This window comes from Leucoraja erinacea, chromosome 3, assembly GCF_028641065.1.
Source record: "Leucoraja erinacea ecotype New England chromosome 3, Leri_hhj_1, whole genome shotgun sequence".
In the NCBI taxonomy this organism is placed as follows: Eukaryota; Metazoa; Chordata; class Chondrichthyes; order Rajiformes; family Rajidae; genus Leucoraja; species Leucoraja erinaceus.
The window spans coordinates 36002163-36019906 of record NC_073379.1 but is presented as its reverse complement, the minus strand read 5'-3'; positions in this window follow the sequence as shown (position 1 = coordinate 36019906).

The following is a 17744-nucleotide window of genomic DNA, read 5'->3' as shown; positions in this document are numbered from 1 at the left end:
ATTGAGATTTATTGTCATAGAGTCATACAGTGCGGAAACAGGCACTTGTCCTCACTGACCAACATGTCCCATTTATTCTAATCCCACCTACCTGCATTTGGCCCATATCCCTTTAAACCTGTCCTATCCATGTACCTGTCTAAATGTTTTGTAAACGTTGTGATCATACCTGCCTCAACTACCTTCTCCAGTAGCTCGTTCTATTCACCAACCACCTATTGTGTGATAAGGTTACCACCTCAGGTTCATTAATTTGGGCCCATATCCCGTTAAACCTATATCCTCCTATCCCCTACTCTGGGCAAGAGACTGTCTCTAAATGTTTCGTAAACATTGTGATCATACCTGCCTCAACTACCTTCTCCAGTAGCTCGTTCTACTCACCAACCACCTATTGTGTGATAAGGTTACCCCTCAGGTTCCTATTAAATCTTCCCCCCCCTCACCGTAAACCTATATCCTCAGGTTCTCGTCCCCTACTCTGGGGGGGAGGTGATGTGCAGTCTACCCGATCTATTCCTCTCATGATTTTTTACATGTCTATAAGATCACTCCTCATCCTCCTGCACCCTAAGGAAAACAGTCCTAGCTTGCTCAACCTCTCCCTATGGCTCAGGCACAGACCTGGCATCCTTGTAAATGTTCTCTGCACCCTTTCCTGTTTGACATCTTTCCCATAACATAGAGCCCAGAAATGAACACAATACTCTAAATGCAGCCTCAGCAACTTCTTATATAGCTGCAACATGACCACCTGACCTCTATGCAGTGTAAGATGTTTTGTTGGCTATTCTTACTGATTGCAGACTGTGGGTCAAGAAGTCAAGCATACAGTTGCGTAGGGTGTTGCCTGGCTAAGCGAAGCTGTAGGCGTCCTCCACCACTTCATCCGGTCTGCGTGCTCAGACTCTCTGGAGCCATGTCCTACCCATGCAAGCCCCAAGCGGTTGCAGGGCCTCCAGCCATCGCCTTGATCCAGATCATCCAGCGAACCATTGTCCATCTCCTTGCCCAGCCACGATTCAGCCCTTTTGCTCCAAGGCACCTTCTACAGCCGAGCGTGAGGGAATGACAATAGACAATGAACACTAGACAATAGACAATAGACAATAGGTGCAGGAGTAGGCCATTCGGCCCTTCGAGCCAGCACCACCATTCAATGTGATCATGGCTGATCATCCTCAATCAGTACCCCGTTCCTGCCTTCTCCCTATATCCTGCGCTGAATTCGCCCTGGCAAGTGACATGGACCAGGCTGCAGCTCAGTGCATCCCGGAGGACAACCAGTGGCTGCTGGACGTAGGTACTAAGCACTGGGTAGAAGCGTTAAAAAATAGTGGCCTTCAAATGGGGGTGGTTGGAGAAAGCATCCTGCTTGCCTGCTAGATTTTCACTTACTGTAACTGCAGGAAAAATGTTCCCGATGTTGGGGGAAGTCCAGAACCAGGGGTCACAGTTTTAGAATAAGGGGTGGGCCATTTAGGACTGAGATGAGAACAAACTTTCTTCATCCAGAGAGTTGTGAATCTGCGGAATCTTCTGTCACAGAAGGTAGTGGAGGCCAATTCACTGGATGTTTTTCAAGAGAGAGTTACATTTAGCTCTTGGGACTAGCGAAAACAAGGGATATGGGAAAAAAACAGGAAGGGGTACTGATTTTACATGAACAGCCGTGATCATATTGAATGGCAGTGCTGGCTCGAAAGGCCGAATGGCCTATTCCTGCCCCTATTTTCTATGTTTCTATGCTTGAGTATATGGCAATAAAACTTGACCACTTGATTTTGAGCATTATTGCATGGTGGAGGTATAATGTAGTCAGAGTGAGACAGTGTGAAAACAGGCCCTTCGGCCCAACTTGCCCACACCCGCCAACATGTCCCTGCTACACTACCTGCTTTTGGTCCATATCCCTCCAAACCTGTCCTATCCATGTATCAGTCTAACTGTTTCTTAAATGTTTGGATAGTCCCTGCCTCAACTACTTCCTCTGGCAGCTTGTTCCATACACCCACCACCCTTTGTGTGGAAACATTTACCCCTCAGATTCCTATGAAATCTTTTCCCCTTCACCTTAAATCTGTCCCCTGGTCCTCAATTCACCTACTCTGGGCAAGAGTGTATTGAAATGTTTCTTTCAAATGCATTTTAGATTTCTAGAAAGTCTTACTTTAAAAAAAAGTAATGTTTCCACAAACATATAACCCCTTTATTAATGTCATGGTTTGATGATTCAAAATTCAAATCAAAATGAAATACACATCAAAAGGAGAATGCATACTTTCAAAATACTATGATTTTTTTCCTCGAGCAAAACATAATTTGTATGACTTTGCAAAATCAGGAAATGTTATGATTATTTCTTGTCCTTTTTTCCAACTACAAACAAATATAACACATTTAAAAGTTATTTTGCTAAATATTCTGTACCGTGGAAGGAAGGCACTGGTGTTGATCCGGGCGGGATATATCCCCCCACTTTTTGAGGTGGGGAATGGCCTGTATTATTAACCCCCAGTTTTTGGAGGTCGAGCAATAACAAAAATAATACTCACCTGCTCCTTTTTCTCACGTAGGCCCTACATTATCTTAAAAATTCTTCAAACAAAAAACATTAAAATCATACTTCTACAATGCACTAAAACATGATTTTAATACATCAAATTTCAAAAAGTCCCTACTGTGGGAGGGGGACGCCCCCCCCCCCCCCCCCACCCTCCCCACAATCGATCGCTCCATTCCCCCGCTGGGTACGCCCAAGTCCAGTGATCAGTAATCTCTCAGCCCCCCCACTTTCAAAAATGCTCCGCGGTCCCTGCTACTGCAGAAGGATCTCTTTGCTCCTATACTCCTCCTCTTGTTATGAAGGCCAACATGCCATTCGCTTTCTTCACTGCCTGCTGTACCTGCATGCTTACTTTCATTGACTGATGAACAAGAACCCCAGATCCCATTGTGCTTTCCCTTTTCCCAACTTGACACCATTTAGATAATAATCTGCCTTCCTGTTTTTGCTACCAAAGTGGATAACCTCACATTTATCCACATTAAACTGCATCTGCCATGCATCTGCCCACTCACCCATCCTGTCCATCACCCTGCTTTCTCATAGTTCACACTGCCTCCTCACAGTTCACACTGCCACCCAGCTTTGTGTCATGTGCAAATTTGCTGATGTTACTTTGAATCCCTTCATCTAAATCATTGATGGATATTGTAAATAGCTGCAGTCCCAGCATCGAGCCTTGCGGTACCCCACTAGGCACTGTCTGCCATTCTGAAAAGGACCCGTTAATCCCTACTTTTTGGTTCCTATCTGCCAACCAATTTTCTATCCGTGTCGGCACTCTACCCCCAATACCATGTGCTTTAATTTTGCCCACTATTCTCCTATGTAGGCCCTTATCAAATGTTTTCTGGAAGTCCAGATGCACTCCATCCACTGGCTCTCCCTTGTCCATTTTCTTAATTACATCCTCAAAAAAATTACAGAAAATTAGTCAAGCTTGATTTCCTCTTCGTAAATCCATGCTGACTCGGACCGATCCTGTTACTACTATCCAAATGTGCTGCTATTTTATGACTGACTCCAGCATCTTCCCCACCACTGATGTCAGGCTAACTGGTCTTTAGGATTCAACACTGAGTTCAACAATTTCAAAGATTAACCTTTCCTGGAATTTTATGAATTTAGTACTTCCACCATTTCACATACTTTTGGTATTTCAGATATTTATTCTGCATCGTAACATCCCTGAGTCACTGACCACTTTGCACTATCAGTACCTTTTGTTATTTAAACTCACGCTCAGACCTTCCCATTTGTTTTCTCTTCACCACCAAACATTTCTGCATCTTAGAATCTGTATAACTTGAACTTATCCCAGTTCAGAATGTGCATCAACCTGAAACATTATTTCTGTCTCTCCCTGCACAGATGCTGTCCAACTAGAAGAAAATGTTCTCTATTTTTTGTTCTTATTTCTGAAGCAATAATAGAAATGATGAGGTTTGAAATCTCACAGGATTATTTAAATAGCCAGCACTTTTATGTCTGTGAAACAAATGAGTGACCCTTTCCTCGAGAAATTAAGGATGCATGGCATAAATTTCAGTGTGGTAACTGGAAAAAAACCCCACCAATCGCGATTGACTTGAAATAAACCTGTTTTCATCCATTTTCAAACATTTATATTGAAGCCTGAGGAAAGAAATTATATCTTTCAATCAAGTTGAAAGTAGATAGACACAAAATGCTGGAGTAACTCAGCAGGACATGCAGCATCTCTGGATAGAAGAAATGGGTGACATTTCGCGTTTGGACCCTTCTTCAGACTTCCTGACCCAAAATGGCACCCGTTCCTTTTCTCCGGATATGCTGCCTGTCCTACTGAGTTACTCCAGCATTTTGTGTCTATATTCGGTGTAAACCAGCATCTGCAGTTCCTTCCTACACAAGCCATAAGTAGATGTAACTTACTGAAAGCTTGGAGGATACACATCATCAATTCTGCCTTCATCTCCTACCTGCCAGTCATGTTCACATTTCCTTTCATGATGGGGAGCTGACAAATGGTTATATGTGTACTGATCACATCAATGTATAAAACCCAGAAAGGAGTTAACCAACACAATACCTCTGCTCATTCTTGACACTCTACTCTTGCTCACTCTTCAAACTATTTGCTTCCATCTTTAATTAAGCCTATATCTCTCAACGGTATAAGAAACTTCTGAAGGATATGATCAAGATTGCACCAATTGCACATCAGTATTTGCCACACAGAGTAAACCCTTGTTATAACGGACTCCTTTATAACATATTTTGGTTATAGCGGACTGACCTGTTGACGTCAATCCCAGTTTGCACCGCCTTACCTCCGCTTACATTCCCGGCTTCCAACGCCACCCCCGGCTGCATCAGAGAGAATTTCTTCACCGACCACAGACTGTTGTTGCGGCTCATGTTGTAGCATCTAGGGACAGCATTTTCTTCAGGCTTCGGCCACTGACAGGACGTCTTCGGTCACCATGGGGCTCCCTCTCCTCTCACCTGCTGCCGTTTCTTCTTTCACTTTATCCGATCCCTTTCACCACCGCCTTCTCCTCCTCCTCCTCCTCTTCCTTCTCGCATGGGTTGCCGACATACTCCTCCATGGAAGATGTCGTCGACTGTGGGGGAGAAGGAGGTAGATGCGGTGGTGTAGCAGGGAGCGGCAGAGTGGACAGAGCGATGGAAAAGCGGTGGCAGATGAGAGGGAAGGAAGCCCCACTGTGACCAAACATGTCTTGTCGTTGGCAGCGGCCTCAAGAAAGAGCTGCCGGCCAGGGGCTACAACGTGAGCAACAATGGCAACCGCTTCAATTGGACCGTGTAGTAGCTGTTGAAGAAGGGCTCGCTGGTACAGACGGGCGGCGTAGGTGCCTAGTTTTAAGGTGAAACTACATAAAGTGCTGGAGTAACTCAACAGACTGAATCAGGTTGAAGAAGGGTCCCGACACCGCCTATTCTTTTTCTCCAGAGATGCTGCCTCACCCAATATTTGCCGTTCTTTATTTCAACTACATACAATGATAATACCTTTTTAAGAAATAGCGGACAAACAGTAATAAGGGACACCAGTCCCCATCCCATGGGTGTGTTATAATGACGCTTTACTGTATTATCAAAATGAGCACACGTCAAAGAGATTCCTTTGGACTCTAATATTATGCGAGTCTAGATGTTTTTGTAGAATTTTGGCCTCAAGTTTGGCACTCAAGGTCAGTCAAATACCCATTTGCAAAGTCTCTGCCTTCTGAATAATGTCACCTTTTAACCTTCCTGTTCTGTTAATCTTTTCCCATAATTTAAAGCCTTAAAGCTAAGGATTATTTTTTATCTGAACTCTGAATGTCCTTTCAAAAATATGTTTACCCAAATCTCCCTCAATATTCAGGAAATTGCTACAGCCGTGATCAATATGGGGTTGGAATAACATAGCTGACATGTAGAGAAATGTCCTTGAGATGTCTCCGTACGATTAGATTTGTTGACTTTTAGCTCCATGTTGATGCAAACTTTCAGCATATCATCAGTTTTCATGCCAAATCCTTCTGATATTCTCTAATTAAATCTTATTTCATGTTCCTGGTTTTAATGCAGCCAGTTTCACGAGTTCAAGGTGCTGGATGACTAGCTCTGTTACTTGCATTCCTGAAATACGTCTTGTTTTTTTTTTGTTTAATTGCTTCAGGGCACTTACAATGTTATTTACTTCTCACATTTTTGTCATCCGATAATTTTCAAGTCAAAAGTACTCTTAAATCTCGAAAGAAATGACAAAAAATAAGTAAGGATTTGGCAATATGTTTAGGAGCTCACAATTGTAGGGAATGTTCTAAGTGCTGTCTCTGAGAACTAAATGGAAATGCAATACTTTTCTATTATTCAGACAGCAAAGTAGTGCTACTTTGACGGCCTGCCGTCTCAAATCCTGAAAACGCATGAATGCATTTTATTCAATGATTCATGGAGTTATACAGCACAGAAACAGTCCCTTCGGCCCAACTTGCGGACCAAATTGCCTACTGTGCTAATTCCATTTTCCTGCGTTCAGCACACATGTCTCTATATTTTTCCTATCCATCTACTTATTCAAATGGATTTTAAATATAGCAATTGTACCTGCCTCTACCTCTGGCACCATCTTTCCTACACCCAACACATTTTGTGGGGAAAAACATACCCCACAAATCCACTTTGAATTTTTGCACTCTCACAAGCCTATGCCTTTATATTTAAACTGCTCTACCCAGGGTAAATACTATGATTACCTTATTTCTCATCATATAAGCCTCTATTAGGTCAGCCCTTAGCCTCATTTGCTCCAGGGAAAACAATCCCATTCTATCCAATCCCTTCTTTTAATTCATGTCCTCCAGCTTAAGTAATATTCTTATGACTATTTTTTTGAATCCTCTCCTACTTAATCATAACCTTCCCATAGCATGGTGATTGCACACATTTGTCCAAATGTGATCGAACCTACAACTTGTACAACTGTAACACGATGTCCAAACTCCAATGCTCAATTACATGACTGATGAAGACGCCACTCTGTGTAACTGTGTTGCCACTTTCTCGAGAATTATGTATTTGTTCCCCAAAGTCTCCTTGTCAACTAACACCCTCGAACCCTGTCATTCACTGTGCCTGGTTAGCGTCCCAAAAATGCATCACTTTGTACTTGTCTGTATTAAATTTCATCTGCCATTCCTTTGCCCACTTTCCCAGTTTATATTGATCCTATTCTAACCTATCTTCACTGTCCACCATACAAGCTATTTGTGAAGTGTACAATCTTACTAGTCATGACACCTGCATTCTCTTACAAATCATTAATACATATCATAAGATCATATGATAGGAGGGTGCTAGGGGGTGCTGTCCTATGCATGGCTGCCCAGCCAGCAGCTGTCTGGCTTTTCATCTTTTTATTTTTATTTTAATTAGTTAAAGTGTTTTGTTTGGAGGTCTAGACTTTTTTATATGGGGGGTGGGGAAACTATCTTTCAGGGTCCCTACCTGGTCGGAGAGGCAGCCTTTCTCCGGGCTGCAGCTTCGACACGTCCTCGCGGCCTACCAGCGGGCCTGGAGCGGCGTTTCCTGTCGGGGACTGCCCAGAACCTTGGCTTCGGCGGCGGCACAGCGCTGGAGCGCTATCGCAGAGCGGGCGATGCCTTGCCCGGGTCGTCGCGCTGGAGCTCCGGTGAGCTGAGACCGCTGGGAACAACATCGCGGAGCTGCGGGTCTGAGGAGCGACCAGCTGCGGGCGGCGGCGCTGAACTTTACACCGGGAGCCTGGGATCTCTAGATGAGATCGCCAGTTGTGGAGCTCCAACCGGCGCGGCCTTGTTGGCTTTGGAAGCCGCGGCCTCCAGTACGGAAGTGGCCGTTCCAGGGTTCCCAGGCCGCTGAGAGGACTCTCCCGACGCCGGAGCAACATCACCCGGCGAGAACGGCCTGGAACATCGGGCCTCCGTAGAGGCAACTGTGGAGGCCTCAATCAGCCCGACTATGGGTGAACTAGGGCTGGGGACTGGACTTTGTGCCTTCCCTCATAATGGGAACCATTGTGGGGGGATGTTCTTTATGTTTAAAACTCTTATTGATGTTATGTCTGTATTCTTTCTTTGTGTGCTGCAAAATGGCAAGAAGCATTTCTCTTCACTACACCTAGGTATATGTGAATGTGACCAATAAAATACCTTTGACCGTTGACCTTTGAGGAGTAGAATTAGGCCATTTGGCCTAATTGCCATTCAATTTTGGCTGATCTATCTCTACCTCCTAACCCTATTCTTCTGCCTTCTCCCCATAACCTCTGACACCCAATAAAGGAATAGCACTAGGTCTGAAGAAGGGTTTCGGCCCGAAACGTTACCTATTTCCTTCGCTCCATAGATGACGCTGCACCCGCTGAGTTTCTCCAGCATTTTTGTGTACCTTCGATTTTCCAGCATCTGCAGTTCCTTCTTGAACAAAGGAATAGCACTAGTCCATTTAACAAACTATTGATTATAGGTCTCCAATCTGAAAAGCAATCCTCTACTAGCACCCTCTGCCTCTCACCATCTAGTCAATTCTGATCAACCCTGGATCCTATGTATTTTAACTCTCTGGGAAATGCTACGAACATGTGACCTTGTCAAAGACCTTGCAGAAATCCATGTACAATGTCCACTGTACCAAACTCATCAATCCTCTTCATCACCTCCTCAAAAAATCTTAGTCATATTTGTGTGACACGATCTCCCTGGAAAATCAATATGCTGACTAACCCAAAACAGCCCAGACCTTTCCTAATGAAAATAATGTGTCGCTCAAAATCCCTCCTGGTATCATTCCTATCACTGTAAGGCTCAAAGCATATTGTTCATTGGTACAGGTACAGTATGTCCATGCAGGCCTTCTTAACTTAAGGCACCTCAACAGCCAGCCCCCAACTTTCCAGTACCTTACCTGATGCTAACAAAGATACAAACATCACTGCCAGAGCCCCAGCAATCTCCTCATTTGCTTCCCACAATATCCGACAGTACACTCAGCCAAAAGTTTCACTCATCCATTCATTCATTCATTCATTCATACATTCAATCATCAATCATTCATCCATTCATTCATTCATTCAGACCCCAGGGATTAATTCATCTTTGTGTGCTTCAGGACTGTCATGGCTCCTCCTTTGTGATGTCAATATGCTGTATTGTGATGTCAATATTGTGATGAATATTGTGATGTCAATATTCTCTTCCCTGAACTCAATAACTTCAATGTCCTTCTATACAGTACATATAGGTGAGAATATATTCATTTACGACATTGTCCATTCCCATGGCTCCATAGATAGATTACCACCTTGCTCCTTAAGGGGACCTATCTCTCCCGAGATACCTTTTGCACTTAATGTACTTACTGAATCTTTTGGGATTCTCCTTTAACATATCTGATAGAAAAACCTCGTGTCCCATTTTTGGTCTCCTAATTTACTTAACTGTACTCCTAAATCTCTCACACTCCCCAAAGGACGCATATTCCCAGTACTTGCTTGAAATAATGTGCCTGTACCTAACATGACTGCTTTTTCCTAACCAGAGCGTTAATATCCTTTGCCAACCACAGTTCCCTAATCCTGCCAGATTTGCCCTTCACTCTAACAGAAACATACGGCATCTGATATCTTTCTAGCTCACTTTTAAACACCTCCCATTTGCCAGGCATCCATTGACTTGCAAACAGCCTTTCCCAACCAACTTTCCACACGTTCCGGTTTAATGCTATAAAAATGAGCCTGTCCCAAATTTAGTACTTTAACTTGTTCTCTATAATTTTCCCATAATTACCTTAAAACAAATGGAATTATGGTTACTGGTCCCAAAGTGTTCCTGCACTGAAATATCAGCCATTTGCTCATTTCCTAATTGAAGGTTGAGTGTAGCCCTTTTCTGATAATGTCATCTACACTTTGTTTCACAAATCTTTCCTGGCCAAATTCTGCCCCATCTAATACCTTAGCACCATGGGAGCCCCAGTCAATATTAGGGAAGTAAAAATTGCAAATAACAGCACTATGATTCCTAGACATATAAAATTCTTAAGGGATAGAAGTCTAGATGCAGGAAAAAAATTCCCAACATTGGGAGTCCAGAACCAGCGGTCACAGTTTAAGAATAAGGGGTAGGCCATTTAGTACTAAGATGAGGAAATACTTCTTCACCCAGAGAGTTGTGAATTTGTGGAATTCTCTGCCGCAGAAGACAGTGGAGGCCAATTTACAGGATGTTTTCAAGAGAGAGTTAGATTTAGCTCTTTGGGCCAAAGGAATCAAGGGATACCCAGGAATGGGGTACTGAATTTAGATGATCAGGCATGATCATATTGAATGGTGAAGCTGGCTTGAAGGGCCAAATAGCCTACTCCTGCACATATTTTACTGTTTGTATGTTTCTAGATACATCTGCAATTTCTCTGCATATATGCTCGTCTAATTCCCCATGAAGATTAAAGAAATCCATTTTGCCTTCCAGTTTTTCATGGACTTCTGCCATTGAACGTGGTTGTGTGGCAATTTACAATGGGTGGCAGAGTGGCACAGCAGTACAGTTGCTGCCTGGCTTAGGGCACCAGAGATCCGGGCTCGATCCTGACTACTGGTGCTGTCTGTATGGAGTTTGTACGTTCTCCCTGGAGTAGTTGTGCTGAAGGGCCTGTTTCCAAGCTGTATCTCTAACTAAACTAAATGACTAGACTGAGGCATGCTTGAAACATGCCTGTTCTGTTTTGCCTGCCTCCTCTCAGAGCTGTTCCTTCCCACTTGTTTTAACCACCATTTCTTGATGCCATACTCAGTCAAATGTTACCTTGTTTTCATGGGTGGTGACTGCTATCTCACTGCTAGAATTGGCCTAAAGCTGGGATGACACAAAAAACCCAAACTCAGGATTGGTGAGCAGATGGAGTGTAAATGGTACTTGAAAACATTATTAATAATATATTCCATCATCTGGATGACTGAGAGTACATTGACTGGGTAGTGATTGACTGTATTGTGGTATTGACCGCAGGAGCTTAGAGCGCCCCGAACGTGTGAGCAGGAGCTTCGATCGCCCCGACGTGGAAGCTTTGATCGCCCCGACGTGGAAGCTTTGATCGCCCTGACACGGGAGCTTTGATCGCCGGCTGCAGGAGCTTCGATTGCCCCGACTGTGGGTGGTTTGACTGCCCCTACCGAGGGAGAAAAGGAGGGAAGAAGATAATATGTTATTGCTTTCCATCACAGTGCACTGTGGTGGATGTTTAAGTTTATTTTTTACGTAGTTGTGCGTCTTGTTGCTTTTTTGGTATGACTGTATGGAAAATTAAATTCCTTGATTATTTTTACATACTTGGCTAAAAAATCAATCACAATACAATACAATCCAATATTAGATTTTCCCTTGATTTTGTGAACGGGATGCACATAGGAAGTATACCACATTGTTGGGTGGATACCAACTTGACTAGAGGTGCAGATCTACAGAATTACATCTGAATGATGTCTGGTTCTGTAGACCAGAAAGTGCCAGTGTGCTGTTGTTCCCAGCTGTTAGTGTCTGTAGTGGATTGATGTTTTTCTGCTGCTTAAGCTGTTTAATGGCCTGACTGCCCAATTTGTTAATAAGCTTTATTTTTAAATTTTAATCAACTTTTATAATAAAACTGATTACTTCAAATTCCAATAAAATGGAGAATCTAGTTTTTAAGTTTTTAGAGGAGCTGATATGCTGTGCCAGTGTGTACCATGCCAAAACAAAATACCGGTCTTTGCTATATTTAGAGTTGCCAGCTGTTTTTCAATGCCACGTGGAGTGAATTGGCTGGAGACTTCTGTCATGGACATTCTCAAGAGGAAACGAAGATGGATCATCTATGTAAAATTTCTGTGGAACATGGTTGCAAATGCATCAGCTTTGTGCTTAGCGCAGGTGCTGGGCCTTTATTTGTTCCAGAAAATTCTCTCATTAGCTGTTCAATTATCAACCACCACTACCACTGCAGATATGGTAGAGCTTTGATTTGACCTGTTGGTTCAGAGGTTGTTTAATTGCTTGCTGAATCTTTTTCTATTCAGCATACATGTGGTCTAGATTGGCATTTCATTTTTAGAGACTTCAGGTGCTAATCCTCATTGAACCAGGATTGATCCCTTGGCTTGTTAGGAATGCTAGAATGGGAGATATGTCAGCACATGGGTCATGGACAGAGATGTGATGCATTTCTGCTGCTGATCTACAGTATCTCAAGGATGTCCACTTCTGAGCTGTTTAATCTGCTTTGAATCTTTTTCATTTGATTTCATATGATTGCAGTTCACCAAACACAATGATAGGTGTCCTTTGTGTGGAGAAGGGTCTTTGTCTCCACAAGGACAGTGCAATGGCCACTTCTCCCAATTCTGTCATGACAGATGCAACTACCACAGGTATATTGGCGAGGGCAAGTTCCGGTGGGTTGGCCTCATGGTTTCTCTCACGATCTACCACCGATCTAGTTCCATGGCCACTCGGCCAGCTCAATTTGTACTGGTACTACCAAAAATGCTTGGTGATGGACAATAGGCGAGGTGTCTGAGGGTGAAACTGCCGAACCAAGGAGTAAATTTGTAAGATCAAGCGAGCAGGATAGCAGGAGCAACAAGGAAATGCAGATGCTAGAATCTTGAGCAGAACACAAAGTGCTGGAGTAATTCAGTGGGAATGGCAGCATTGCTGGAGGGCATGGAGGGGAAATGTTTTGGGCTTCTGTCACCACAGGAGGCTATAGGCCTATCATATGCATGTTGGCCAAAAATAATATTTAGGCTAATTCCATTTCCTGCGTCTTTGTCTCCTTCAGCAATCCATTTGCTGACCAAGGTATTTTAAAATTTCTTCACTACCATTTCAGAGAATGCGTTCTCTGGAACCCAATCACATTTTGGGTAAATAACGAATATTCATTAAATTTTACCACGTCCTTAAATCTGTGCCCCGCAGTTATTGACCTTGCTGTTATTAAAAGTTGTCCCTTATACTCATTCTAAACATTGAGCCACTTGACTCAATCTCCGCTCAGCCTCGCCTGATTCAACAAAGTCAATCTCAACCCAGAAACTTCTTCCCAGTAACTAAATTCTCCAGTTCGTGAATCATCAATGTTGTAACTATGACAACGTTATCAATTTCTAGTTTCATGCTGGAACCAATATCAAAGGGTCTACTTAGTTTTCAAATGTGAAGAGGTTGTCAGTCCTATAATGCAACAATGCAACCTATCTGTTGTAGAGTCGATATGTCAAAGAGGACTCTCTCGAACTTCTACAGGGCAAAGTAGAGAGCATGCTGACTGGTTGCATCGTGGCTTGGTTCGGCAACTTGAGCATCCAGGAGCGGAAAAGTATGCAGAAAGTTGTGACCACTGCCCAGTCCATCATGGGCTCTGTTCTCCCCACCATCTAATGGATCTATCGCAGTCGCTGCCTCAAAAAGGCTGCCAACATCATCAAGGACCCACATCATCCTGGCCACACACTCATCTCTCCGCTGCCATCAGGTAGAAGGTACAGGAGCCTGAAATGTGGTACATCCAGGTTCATGAACAGCTTCTTCCCCACAGCCATCAGGCTATTAAACTCACTTCTCTCTGATTTCTGATTTCTCTCACTTCAAGTAAACCTTGCATCCCCTCTCTCTCCATCCCTCCCGCACCCGTCGTACCAGCTTCAAAGACATCTTGTTGAATCTAATGGTAGACAAAAATGAAGGACAAACTCAGCGGGTGAGGCAGCATCTATGGAGCGAAGGAAATAGGCGACGTTTCGGGTCGAGACCCTTCTTCAGAATCTTATTGTCTGTACTCGTTTTCACCTAGCACACAATGGCCTATTTCCTTTATCATTGTTACATTTTTGCATATCTTTAATTAATTTGTTTTATATCTCTTTACATCACCGTCAAAATCTCTCTTTCCCTTTAGAGTCATTCCCTCTACTTTCAGTCTGAAGAAGGGTCTCGACCCGAAACGTCACCTATTCCTTTTTCCCAGAGATGTTGTCTGACCCCTGAGTTACTCCAGCTTTTTGTGTCCATCTTAGAATTAGTTTCTCCACTTTAGCTTTCACTATAACTTGGTATTTTGCTTTGAACCCACTGAGGAAATTTAAATGGAAAACAAGTGCCATTTCTTTATAACAAATGACCCTAAATGTTGCATTTTAATTATGTTCTACATGAAGAGGCACCAATATATAAGCCATGAGCTACGGGTTTCAACATTTATCTTTTTGAAGTTAAAGCAATTAAAGTGTTTGTCAATTGTAAAATGTTACTGATTGTTTACTTTGGTTACAATAATCTAATCAACACAATGGCAGAGTTTGGATAATTTAGTACCTTTGAATCTAAGCATCCATGATGGGTTAATGGCATTATCAAACTAAAATTGTCACTCTGCTCCAAACAGATATTAACACAATGACTCAAAGTTTAATCAAACACAAACCGGTTTAAAGCATGTTGCAAAGAGATAGGGAGGTGGAAAGGAATTTCCGAACTTATGCCCCTGTCCCACTTGAGAAACCTGAATGGAAACCTCTGGAGACTTTGTGGCCCACCCAAGGTTTCCGTGCGGTTCCCGGAGGTTTTTGTCAGTCTCCCTACCTGCTTCCACTACCTGCAACCTTCAGCAACCACCTGCAACCTCCAGGAACCACACGGAAACCTTGGGTGGGGCGCAAAGTCTCCAGAGGTTTCCGTTTAGGTTTCCGTTTAGGTTTCCTAAGTGGGACGGGGGCATTAGGGTCTTGGCAGTTGAGGGCATGCCCATCAGTGAAAAAGTGACTAAAGTCCGGGATGCTGAAGAGGTCAGATTTGGAGATCTTTCATTTAGGAGCAGGAAGAGATTGCCGGGATAAGGCTGTGCACATTTAGCCACTGATGTGCTATTGATAACAACGCATCAAATGAGCTTTAAACATTTGCACATGTTTGTGGATGGCAAGCAGAAAAAGCAAGTGGTGTGAAGAAGATTTCATCTTTGTCCAAAAATTGTGAGCTCTTTAATTAAAAAAAAAAAACATAATTTGTTCCACAAACTTTGCAGAGCAAACCTTGTTCCACAGTGAAGTGATCTACTTTGCCCCATACTATTTATTCATCACTACATGCAAACTACACACTTTGACTGTATTGTTTATGCAATTAATCATCACGACGGACATAAATCAGGGTGTCTTAAGCCATCGTGAGATATTTAAACTGCATCATTTTAAATTTTCTTCTTTGACAAGGTTGCATTCTGTAAATTATATGAGCACAAGTTCAATATCTATGGGCTGTATGTTATGAATATTCATAATTTTATGTCATCTTCCAAATAAAAATTCAGCAACTTGGCATTCTTGATTAATAACTTTACATTTTATTTTCTCACATGGGTTTAACTAAGTGGGACTAATAGATTAAAATACCAGCTGGGCCATTCGTTTGGCAATGGAAGCAATTAACTGAGATAATTCTGTCTCTTTCCAATGTACGAAAGACCTTACAACACTAACCCTTAAATTGGTCTTGACTTTATTACCCCAAAACATTTAAGTCAATATGTTTCCTGTCAATTGATTAGCACAGTTGCGATAATGTATTGCATAAAATGTTTATGGGTAGATGGCGTTGTTACATTTTAGGAGACACAGCTAATGAATTTTTAACAACATTTGTGCGTTTTCCTGAATAAATTAATTTGCATTTCCCAAAAGAACATGTTCACAATTTACAGCATCCTTGCACTGCAAGAACTTAAGACACAATTTGGTGACAGTGCCGAAGATGTTTTTCCTTGATTAGAATGGAAAGTTAATAAACATATTTGTATTGTGCAGAAAGTTTAATGTAGGCCATCAGAAGGTGAAAGGAACCCAGAGTGGAAGCAAGTCTTGAGGCACTATCCAAGAATACGGAGTACAAATGTTAATAAAAAGCAATATGCATTTCAGCAATCGCTCAGTCTGGATACTTTGGTGAGGAGACAATTGAAAGATGTATATATAATGCCCACAATTACTTGGAAGCTGATAGATGGTTAGAGAGGAACCCTGTAGATTTAACATTGGCTTCATCTTCAGAAGGTAGCTAGCTCACCTTCTAATCGTCTTCCATTTATAATTAATTGAATGAATTTCCATGCATTGTATCAAACATCAGCCCTTGAGTGTTAAATAATTCCATTTTTCCTGTATGATCTGTAATTATGCAAAGTTTCATTTTATATTTCATCATTAAATTGCACAACACAAATTAGACTCCATAAATAACAAAGCACAAAGCAGATTTTACAGCTCCCTAGTGTGCATTAATGATAGAACGCAACCAGGTTCCAAACGAATCTTTATGTTGGATGTAGACAAAGGACAATAAAAATAGAAAATGCTCAACAGATCAGCCAGAATCCTGAAAGCCAGAAAGTGAAAAAAAAAAGAGTTAAAATTGTCTGTCAGTGATCCTCTATTGGAATAAAAAAAGTCAGAGATGTGACATTTATTATGGTGCATAGAATAGTGGAAGAGGTGAGCAAAGCATGAAAGGAAAGGTCCATGGGGAGTTGCAGGTGGAAGTGAAGGGAATGAAGAAAGGAGTGCAAGTGCTCAGTAAAAAGACGGGGCAGGATGGTTTAAAGTGGTGAAAAAGTAATTGAGACATTAAAGAAAGAATAGAAACACGATCCAAATGTATTGATCTGTGCAATGCTTCTGTGCCTGATCGGAAGGGAGGTGCTACTTGAGCTTGTGTTAACTTAATTGGAATAGTTGAAGAGACAAGATCAGTATGAGCAGGATGGAAGATTAATGTGACCTGCAAAAAAAAGGCCAGGAACTGAATGGAGGTGTTGTGCAAAGCTGTCAGCCATTCCGTGGTTGACCTCCACCCTGTAATGGAGGCCACATCATGAAATGTAAATACAGCACTTTAAATTGAAAATATAAGTAGATCACTATTTCATCAGCATCCCAGAACAGAGGAAGTGGAAACTCAATTGTCATTCAATACATGAAGTAACCTTTGAATAACAATGAGCAAGGAAAGAGTAATTTGAAAAGATCGATGGTGGTATACATACAAGGTTATCCTACTGGGAGGTATATAAGAGTTGTGTTTAATGTGGAGGGTAGAGAGGGCACTGATGTGAACAGGTCTTCGGTGGTACTGCACAATGGATGATTAGTTAGTTCACTTCAGGTTGTCCACTACCCCTATGGCCCTGAAGAGTGGAAATGAAGGATTGGGAGGTTTTGGCAAGTTCTGTCAACATCACGTAAAGAGCCAGTATTGATTCAGCACAGAAGTAAAAGTAGAATGGGGAGTGGTGAATGTGTTTGTATGCGTTCCCATTTACCAATCGTGAAATTCCCAACAAAGATACAAATTAGCCAACATGATCCAATTCTTTATTACTTTGCTGCAAGTATTTGACTAATTGAATGGATCAGAGAAAGAGTTGATGTAGATTAAAGGAAAGGAAAGTATCCATATTGAACCAACCAGTGCTCAAGCAATTGCGCAAATGCTTAACAAGCCATTGAAGGACATTTTTAGCAAAAGATGATGAGATGAATACCACAACTATGCTCCAGATCTCAGATGATGTGTACATTGCTCCAATGATATCAGTTGGAATATTCCATAATTAA